The sequence below is a fragment of the Strix uralensis genome, chromosome 7, assembly GCF_047716275.1.
Source record: "Strix uralensis isolate ZFMK-TIS-50842 chromosome 7, bStrUra1, whole genome shotgun sequence".
Taxonomy (NCBI): domain Eukaryota; kingdom Metazoa; phylum Chordata; class Aves; order Strigiformes; family Strigidae; genus Strix; species Strix uralensis.
The window spans coordinates 11,647,163-11,657,581 of NC_133978.1; the positions used below are offsets into that span (position 1 = coordinate 11,647,163).

The following is a 10,419-nucleotide window of genomic DNA, read 5'->3' on the forward strand; positions in this document are numbered from 1 at the left end:
GCGGATGTTAGATTAGACAGACCTTTGGACTGACTCAGAGTGGTCATTCTCATACTGTTCTGTTCTAGGAGATACTTATTAAATACTAACATCTTTTTCTAATGCAACAGATGATTTTAAATAATAAATAAATAAAAAACCTCTCATGAGATCTTTTGCTCTAAACTTCCAAAATGTCAGAAGATTCCAAATCCAAAGTTAAGATCCTAAACAAGTGGCCAGATGGTAAATAGGTATTTAGGGTGACATCAGTGCAAGGTAGTAAGACTCTGTATTTGAGAAAATGTGCTTAGGTATTAAGAATTTAATTTCACAGAAAGAATTCAGTAGTGAGAATTTAATAAGAATTGGAGACTCAGGCTGTGTCAGGGACCTGAGTGCACTAATAGGTCTTAATTTCCCTGACCAGCCCCACCTGACACCCCCACCAACCCCCTCTACCCATGGGGCAGGGACTGTATTTAAGTATGCCTGTGGCCAGCTGTGGGCCTCAATGATCTGGCTTTGGGTATGATCACTGGCTCTGACTTACTGCCTTTTGCTCTCAGGTTTGCCTCAGGCCCGCTTTGCTGGCATGGACTGGCCTGATAGCCTAGATTCTCAGCTCATCCTGGCTACCATCCCTGGGTCTGCCTGGCTCATCTTGCTCGTGTCCTGTGGGATGGTGCCCTGGCTGTTGAGGCTTCTGGCCTCCTGCTTTATTATCATCCTCCTGGCCCCTATAAAGCAGCTGGCCATTGCTGTTCCCTGACATAGTCTAACACTCATATTCTATTCTTAAATTCTTACTTTTCTTTATTCTTAGTTCAATTTTTGTTTGTTTGCTTAAGTGTTTGAACACCAGACTGTTTGACCATCTCAAAACATCCTTACAAGAAAAGAAGTGCCACACTTTCTGCTCTACAAGTATTGAACTGAAGTTGCAGGGGAACCAAGTCACCTGTTAAACCGTCAAGAAGTTCCTCTGGAGAATTAGGTCCTGTAGTGTTCAAATCAGCAGAGTGAATGGGAAAAAACCTCCACTGTTTTCCCACTGTAAAGGAGCTCTGGAGGGCTTGTCCAGAAACTAGAGCCTGTCAGGTGACAAGCATTGCTAGGAAGGGAACATGCTTTGACGTCTGTACACCCCTCGGAAACTTGTGGCAGAATCTTCCTTGGGCAGTTTATACTAGCTTTGCAGTTGTTTTGTAATGGGGAGTCCTGAGCCTCAAGCAGTAAGAGCTGAGTTAGTAGAGCTATGTTGACTTACGCTATCTGAGGAGTAGATCCATGATAAAAGTACAAAACTGCTTAAATCTGTAAGGGCAATTAGACCTGGAAGCTTACTGTATGTTCTGTGGAATATCTATTTTGGTGAACTGTACTATTGAGTCCTAACAGGTATAATGCTCCTTAAACATGAAATGTTTATACTCTGAAAATAGGTTTGAGTTTCTTTGGTATCTAACGTCAGAATGCTGCCACAAGATTATTTTTCTATTGTTTTTATAAGAGTAACCAACATGATCATTGTTGACTTGCTGTCTGCAAGACACTAGAGCACATTGCAGTTGTCTGATGATGGTAAGTAGTTCCAATTGCTGCACAAGGACTTTTCTCTGTGAATTGCAAAATAAACAGCATCTCACTTTAAAAGAAATCCAAGAAAATAACTCTACCACAAGTCAATGAATTTGAAAACAGAAAGACTGAGTAGCCTGTTAAGTATGTCCACAGTCAGGAATATAATAGCAACAGTTTGTACTGATTGCATGGTTAGGATTTTTTGAACTTATCTTCACTTAATTTGTGAAGACAGAAGTGACTGTATTTCTCATTACCCCTTCTCCTTGACAAATGGTTACTATAAAGAAACACTGAAAAAATGTAGCATTTTCACCTCTCGTGTCAAAGGCAGCAGCAATGCATTTGTTCAGTAAAATATTCTTTGTGTAGTAAGGGCAAAGGCTTAACTTTTTGTCTGGGTAGAGTTTTGGGAGGGGGAGCGGGCAAAAGGGGATGAGAATTTTACTCTTGGTAAACTACATTTTGTTACTAAAGCTGTGAAAAGAGGTAAAAACACACAAAGAAAACGTCTGTGTAATAAGGGAAAAATGCCTCTAAATGTCCATTCTTTACCAAGGTGTTCTGCAGTCTTAAGTCCCATTACCGAAACTCTGTTTAGAAAAGAGCACATTGATCTTTTTATCAGGAAAAGAAGTAGCTGAATCATTCACTCAGAAGTGAGGTAAGGCATCTTTAAATCTGATGTCCCCCATCATGGGATCCACTTGTTTGTTATACAGGAAGAGGTCAGTCACTTCCTTCTGGTGACATTCTTAAGTTTTAGTTTGTACAAGAAGGCCACTGTATGGTGATGTGCAAAATAGCTCAAGTACTCTGGGGAATCAGGCCCAGAAATGAAGTCCATGTTCAAGGATGCATGTTTTTAATGTGTTTTGGTGTTTCAAGCATATTTGTAGCCATCTTGAAAGAGCAGAAAGAATGCAGTGCCCAACTTTCACAATCACATATATCCAATTTCAGGATATTCTTTCAGTGAAAAACTCTTACAGTAAGTAGAAATGATATGTTTGTCTATGTTTGTCTGCTGTGCCACAAAATTACTACCCAACTATGTTTTCATGATTTGCAGCATCATCGGCAAGTCATGAATAGGAATGCCAGTTCCATAAGGAGCAGGCAGAATTATAAAAGTAGAGTTAAGTGAGAAATAATAGTTTGGCTTTCTGAGGATCAGTGCCAGGTTTTTTTATCACTTTAGTTCATACAGGTTTGCTTTTGAGATGTTCATTTATTCAGAAGGGTTTATCTTTTGCTTTTTAAACTCTGAAAACAATCTTCAAGCACATATCCACATTTTTACTAAAACAAAACCCCGAGCTTTGACTTTTTTATTGTAACCATACTGAACTACTCACCAATTCATCACCAAAAAATTAAGCGGAATGTATTTATTAAGAAAATTCATGACATTACCAGAGAATAGAAGCCCACCATGTTTGCATTACTCTCATGCCTAGAAATGTTTGGCAAGTCAAAGCTTTATACCAGCACAGAATAAAAAGTCTCTGCTTCAAAGAGCTTGTTGTCCAAGTATAGGGAGACAAGGAATGGAAGCATACTGGCAAGAAAGTGGCAAGTAACCAGAAGACAACATAGGTCAGCGCTGACAATAGGGCCAGCAGGCTCTGTGTGCCTGCAGCCTAGCTATTGTCAATGTCTCTTGTTGCCACTGGCACCAGCATGAGGAACTGCATGAAGACAAGCAAATTATGCATGTTGAAACTATTCAGGAAATGAGTGTCAGTGGCTGACAGGATGAGAGAGCTGGCAAGCCAATGCTGTCTGAAAGATGATAGGTAAACGTGGAGATAGATATTTCATCAAGGCCCTTGGAAATGAAGACCAGCAATATATATATGATTTACTAGAAAAGGCAGAGTCAAAGAAGTGGATGCATGGCAGTAACAGTCAGAGCAATGGGCTAGGAGAGGAGAGGCTCAAGATGAAAAGGGCTCAGGCTGAGTTGGACATAGCCACACTGGCACACTTGCATCCCATCTGCAGCCTTCTGATAATTGCCCTGTACATTCCATTAAGGTCAGAGGAAACGGATGTCATAGCAACTGAAACAGAAGTCAGTGAGGATCCAGAGGAGGCATTTAGCAGAGTAGGTATTAATAAAGGCCGCACTGCAGACCTAAACAAAGAAGAATCTCTATTCATTTAGAGGCCTTATGTGAACACTTGGGAAATCAGAGTCAAAGGTGATGACCGGCTGGGTGATAGCCCTAGCAGAAGAGTTTATGAAGAAACGGGCATGTGGCTTTACACTTCTGTACATTGAGAAGCTCTGATTATACAACTGCAGTGGATTCCCTTCTAGCCTAAGCATTAGGTCTGTTTGATTTTGGACTTTGTGTGAAAGGTTTCAAGTTGCAGCAGGACAAACTCCTCATAATGTCTCTGTTCTCAATGGTCATGACAGAATCCTGCCCAAATCTTGAACACTATTGTAGTCTGAGCCAAATCCTGATTCTGCTTCAGCTGCTGCTGGCAGTTTTGTCCTGAGTAGGACACTTGTCACTGAAATCTCTTACAGACTCGGCTAAAATATCCTCTGGTATTTTTAATTTGCACTCACTCTTCAGGCTGTTTTCAGAAACAATTCAAATACAAGATTTCAAAAATTCAGTGATGTTAGTGAGTGGTCTGTTTCTCCCTCCTCATCCTGCCCAAATTCCAGAAAGCAGTGCAGTCTACAGCAGCAAAGCACAGGGCACCTGCAATAGCTGTGAGCTGCAGTCAGTGATAAAGCTGTATGCTTATTAGTGCAGTAACATAATTTTCTCCCATCAGTGGAATGACAATCATGTCTTCTTTTTTTTTTTTTTACAGAATCACTGACGGTATTTCTAGAAAGGGTAGGATTTCTTTCACAAGGATGTTGTAAGACAAGACAGTATGTGCCAGGAAAAATAGTTGTATAACCATCAGGTTACTATATGTATTCTCTGCAGATCGTTTGAAGACAATAGGGCTATTATCTAAGGAGAAAGATGATAATTCTTCAATATCAAATGAGACTACACTTTGTTTACCTTCTGGTTATCATGAACTATTATTTTGCAAACCCCAGGGTTTTCATTTTGATTGCTGTGTGTGAGTACAAATTGATTCTTATTGTTCCTCTTCCGTTAAGCCTTTTCATCAGAGACCTGGCTGTCTCCATTACTGTCCTCTACCTTACCTATCAAGATATTTCTGCAGCCCCTTCCCATGACAGGCTCTAGTCACAGAGTTCTTTCTATTTCAGAAGTATCTACTACATAAGCAGGTGAGATTAAAAAACAATAAAAAAAAAATGATACCAGTCATTCTTCCAGTAAGCAGTGCAAGCTCTCTATTAGTGCTGACCCAAACCTGGCACTGCTGTCTGTCACTGGCCACTGTCGGCACCTCTAATGGCAGTCAGTACTTGACTGGGGAAAAATGCTTGATAAATAGAATCTCTCTGCAATTTTATTTCTCACCCCTTCTATATCAATAATCCTTTTTTTATCTGAGTCCTACCCTAGCTGGGAAACACACTACTCTGCGTAATCAAATCTTTCATAATGTCTGCTTCCAGCAAAGATGACAAGGCAGCTTGGAGACCACCATGTGCTGACCCAACATTTCAGCCCACTGCAGACTGAGTTGCCTGTGGCACAGACCTGATTTATTATGGGCAAGAGACTAGCAAGGGAATTTTTTTATCTAGCTGTTGCTTGAAAGATGAGGGGCTTGTTCTTTCTGCAATACTACAACGACATTTTTGTCATTTTTAAAATATGATTTGTCCCTGCATACAGTAAGCACTAAACTGCACCACCACATTCAGCTTTATTTCACACATGTAAGAAGGGCTGGAAAGGTGAGAGCTCCCATTTGGGAACTGGAAGTAGGGAAGCTTCCAGCTGAAATTTTTTGAGAAGAGTTTGGCTAACCAGAGTTCCCTGAAAAACGGTAGGCTTTGCACAGAGGTTAAGCCATAGGAGACAGCGAAGGATGAATCTGAGAGCTCAGCCCACAAAACAAGGTAAGAAGCTTTTTCTGGAGGCACTGCAAATCCAACCTGGCTGGTCTGGAGAGCTCTCTGTGTGACTACTTTTGTCTCCAGACTCTGAGGAAGGACAAGATGGACAGAGGTGGGCTGACCCTTTCAAGCTGCCTGGCCTTGAAGCCATAAGCCACTAGAGTAAGCTGGAAATACTACTGGGGAAACTAAGGCAGAGCAGCTGCTGGACTGTGTCTTGCCATAGAGTGGCAGTCTAATGCCATGTTACAGAGCTGAATTCATACTGTTGAAGAGATCACTGATACAATCTTTTCATCTCAGTGGAAGATTTTTTTTTTGGTAAGTCTTAGAAAAAAAAGTTGTGTTTGAATGGACTTTTCTAAATCATCCTTTATGGTCTGGCCCTTCTGTACTCAGTCCAGCCCTGGGATTCTCACTCTCCTGCTGTGGGGCTAAACAGCTCCATGGCGTTACATGCTTGCTACCTGCACCCTGCAGTTTGTGCTTTTGCTGTTCACCATAGATCCTGGCTACCCTATAAAATTAGAACTACCTATGAGGTGAATTATTCACTTCTACAGCTGAGAAGAAACCACATTGATTTATTGTTTTCTATTTTGTCTATTGATTTTTGGGTAGTCCCAAGAATGTGCTCCCATAAAAGGCCCAGAACTTTGTACTCAGTTTGACAATTTACAAAGCGTGTTCTTGCCTCCATGTCCCCTTGCCAAGTTACTCCAGGCATGTACAACTAAATTTAATTTCTATGATTAATGGAGCACAAAGTAGATATATATTACACAACTCTCTCCCCACTTTGTTTTTTGGGGTGCCAAAATTGCAGTGTGGTGTCTGGGAACAGCTAGGAAGTGGGAGAGTTCCCACCTGACAGATCTTAGCTGTTAAAAGGCAAAAAGAACACAGATGGTTGAAAGCAGATTTCTGTATAAAATGAGCAACCAGTTTTCACCTGCATATCTAAGCAGACAAGTTTGTTGCAGATACCAGTACAAAAGTAGGCCTCTGAAAATGCTTCTGAGAGAAGCATGTTTTCAGATGTTATAGCGACTGACAAGCAATACCGCACTGGATACTTGGGGCTCACAACTTTTGTACAAGAGGGACTGTGTAAGGAAGGCTGCTATGGACTAAGATTTGATAGTGTGCCTTTTGAAAGGCAGATACTGAAAATGGAGAGGCTCTCCACTGAAAAATCAATAATTCCTCCCTCTATCCCACCACTTACAAGAACACCTAGCATGTCTAGAGGGCAAGCAGAGCATATTTTCAGGGTAGCACTGTTATCCCCAAGATATTTTACAGGGGTTATCACTATCATTCTCCCCATTATAATGGGAAAAAAAAAATCACACAGCTTATTAGCAGGCCTTAGAAACACCCAACTTCCTTGCTTCCTTGCTTTGTGCAGTCCTCTTTTGTAGTAACTCAAATCCCAGACCTGTATCTGCACTCAAAGAGGAGTGGGAGTTTACCTTTTCCATTATGGAGTAGTCTATTTCTCTTTTCTCATGGTGGCCTTGGAAATCTAGGTGATCTTTTGGAAAATTTAAGGAAGCCCATGTGAGCTCCTGTAAATATGTCTTGCGGATATTAATGCCTGGCTGACCATACCCCTGGTCTTCTAACTCTCCTGGAGTTCCCCAACAGCAGTCTGTTTATCTTCTAAGCAGCAGATAACCTGTTCTTTCAGTCCACTCTGTATTCCTGCAGATGAGCTAAAACCTAATTCCACAGAGAGCTCCCAGCCAGAGGACACTGTTCCCTTTCATTCATTGTGAAAGAACTATGCTCATCTGGACTTTAATTAAATTTTACCCATGCATTACCTTTCCCTTGTTCTGTCAGAAAATTTTCTCAGTTTCATGGAAGGGCCCCAGAGTCCATGGTCTTTCTGCTATTTCTGCCTGTAGTTTATACAAAGCAATGAACAGAAGTTAATTATCAGTAGCAAGAGGTGCAAGTGAAAGTCAGGACTCTAAAACTGTGAAGGATGTTCTCACCATACTTCAATGTGACAGAACTCAGATTAATTCTGGGCAGGTGTTCTTTTCTCCAGAAGTGACTGGAGGGCAATTCAGACCTGGGCCATAAGCCAGGTGGGCTTCTGGCATATTTCCCACACAAAACTGTGTCAGAAATGTCTGAAAACTTTAGGATGAGCTGGATGGCTTTAGAAAATACCTGGGGTCATGAACTGATACATTTTCTCCATTAAGCTTCCCAGGGATACAACAGAGGTAAGCTTCTGAAGGAGAATAAACAAGGGAGAGACAGAGGGCAAATTTCCCTCCAAATCCATAAGTCTAGTCTTATCTATAAAGACAAACAATTATCACTCAGTAAAATACTTTGAATTGTTCTCTCTGGTTTAATACTGCATATAAACCAAAAGCAAATCTGAGAGAAAAATTTTTGTGAAGGATTTGCTATTACATGTCTTTGTCTAACCTCCCAAGCCCTAGGTACAGAGAATGAGATACCTCATACTTCACACTTTGTGCAGTTCTAGGATGACTCCTCTCCTTCCATGGAAGCTGAGGCACTGCATATAAAATAGGTCAGCTGAATCACCTCTAGCAATTGGCTGTAACACACTGGACATGAATCTTAGTGTTAGGGTCCACTTTTCAGAAATAACATCACTCAGCTTATAAGCGCTTAGCATTCACAAAAGCAGGCCCCAAAGGCTAAGGAAGGATACCAAATCAACATCCCTCTTCGGACTAGCATCCACTTCTCACAGGGAAAACTTTCTCTCCTTCATACTGCATATTCTTTCATAATATACTCTCAGGAGCTGCTGAACTAATCAAATTACCTGGAATGACATGTACAACACCAGGTCTAATGAAGCAAGAAGACACATAGTTTCTATGTCTGATATGTCTGATTTACTTTAAAAAGGACTACATTTATTCCATGATTTGATGACTCTGCCAAACATATTATGGGCTCCCCTAAAAATGTCAAAAATTGGATGCTTCCACGCTAACTGGAAATTAAATATATTGACTTGTTATTATAATGAGAGGAAATAAGAAGGAAGAAAAATGTAATTTCTGACCCAGGGAAAAGGGAAACAATGTTTTAAGCTATATGTAAACAGATTGAGTGTTGGCATTGTGCAAAACTAAAACATAAAGCAGAAAACTAAGAGGATTTGAGCAAAGAAAATTAGAATACCAAGTCAAAGAATACCTCTGATGTAGTATTTATGCCTGTCCTTGAAGATTATATGTCTTAAACTTTATGGCTTATCAGTTTGATAAGAGCAGGATGTAACTGTATGCAACTTCTTTGAACATAAAGTTCACACAAATGGGAGGCCTCCCATTGCCTCCTTTCTCTTCACTTCAGTCATTAAAATTTACTTTCTGCTCTACTACCTTGATAAGCTTTATTTGAAGATAGCATGAGCTTTTGACAGTTTCACATTGTGGCCTTCTGTAATGACATCTCCTGGCTTTTTAGTAGTAAAATGCAGAATTATCTTCCAAAAAGGTCCTGTCCCTCAGAATGTCCAACACCATTGCTTGCTGCCTCATACCTATGGTGTGCTGCATGCAAGCACTGTGTATGCAGAACACAGAGTGATGGATTTGGAGTTCACATCAATGTCTTTTGCAGTTTGTACCATTAATGTCACATCCACCATTGCCCTGATATTCATGTTTCTGATGTCACACATAGAGAAGAAGGGAAAAGCACACCCTAGAAGATGACCATAGAATCTCAGACATTGACGAAGTTGAAAATTGTCAGGTGATTAGCCACCTCGGGGCTCAGTTCTGCCACAGCTAGTTTAAATCTGTCTTGGTTGTGCCAACCTAACACTGCAGGGCAGGAGTACTTCATGAAATCTCTCTGCCTTTCCCAACAGGTCTGCTAGTAATTATTTTTAAGGTCTCACAGTTTGAGAGCCTGTAGAGTCTAAGAAGCATCTCCTGTGGTTAATGTTCAGTGGCCTGGTGACACAAGGTAAATGCTACCTTCCTTAAATGTTTTGAGGAAAGGGAATCTGCAGCACTATAGGTGAGTGCCTTTGATATAGAGATACAGCTCCTGTTCATGGAAAGAAATGCAATCCCTTTTCCCTCAATTTAAGGTTAGGTACTGCAAGTGCTAATTTAAGGAAAGGTACATGAGAAGGGGAATCTGCAAAGGGCTGGGGCAATACAGTTCCCACTGTTACTATCATAACCATCTCACAAAGACTTTCCAGAACAGTCACACCATCTATTTTTATTAACAGCTGCAATGAAGCTAATAGCTTGCATTAGGGTCATTTTGACAGTGGGTGGAAAGCCTGAATTCTATGATATTCAGGCTGCAGTATCTTCTAGAACAGCTTTTTCACGCTCTGTGCCTAATTCTCTATTGCAATTAAATTTCACTTTACCCCAGTAATGGGTCTTCAACTGGGAATACAGCAATTCGTATCTCTTTGCACAGTGCAACATAAAGGAAGATTTGTGTGAATAAGAATCTGCTCATGTATGCTCTAACTAAACACAACTGAAAAGGAAAGCAGACAGAAAGGAGTGGTTATTTGCTGTTCTCTGCCTAAGGTATTTGTGAACTTTTTTCTTTTTTAATAACTGAAGAGCAGAAAAGGATGATGTCAGTGGGTCTTATCCCTATTTTTTGTTTATTTTTAGAAGTGGACCAACAAATAACCATGACCTAAATTCTACAAGACAGAAGTGCACACAAGCACATTGTTAAATACCAGAATCTATTTGAGTTCAGACAACTTCAGCAGAACTGTACACATACATCTTCTTTAAAAGCAGACTACAAAAAACTAATTCAGCAATACAGGGAAAATTAACAGT

General features: G+C 40.5%; 1 long non-coding RNA gene across 1 annotated transcript in view; it reads right to left on the reverse strand.

The window, feature by feature from the left end:
- LOC141945607 (uncharacterized) overlaps positions 1 to 10,419 on the reverse strand; it is a 59,478-nt gene that overhangs the window by 7,700 nt on the left and 41,359 nt on the right. The window lies entirely within an intron of this gene.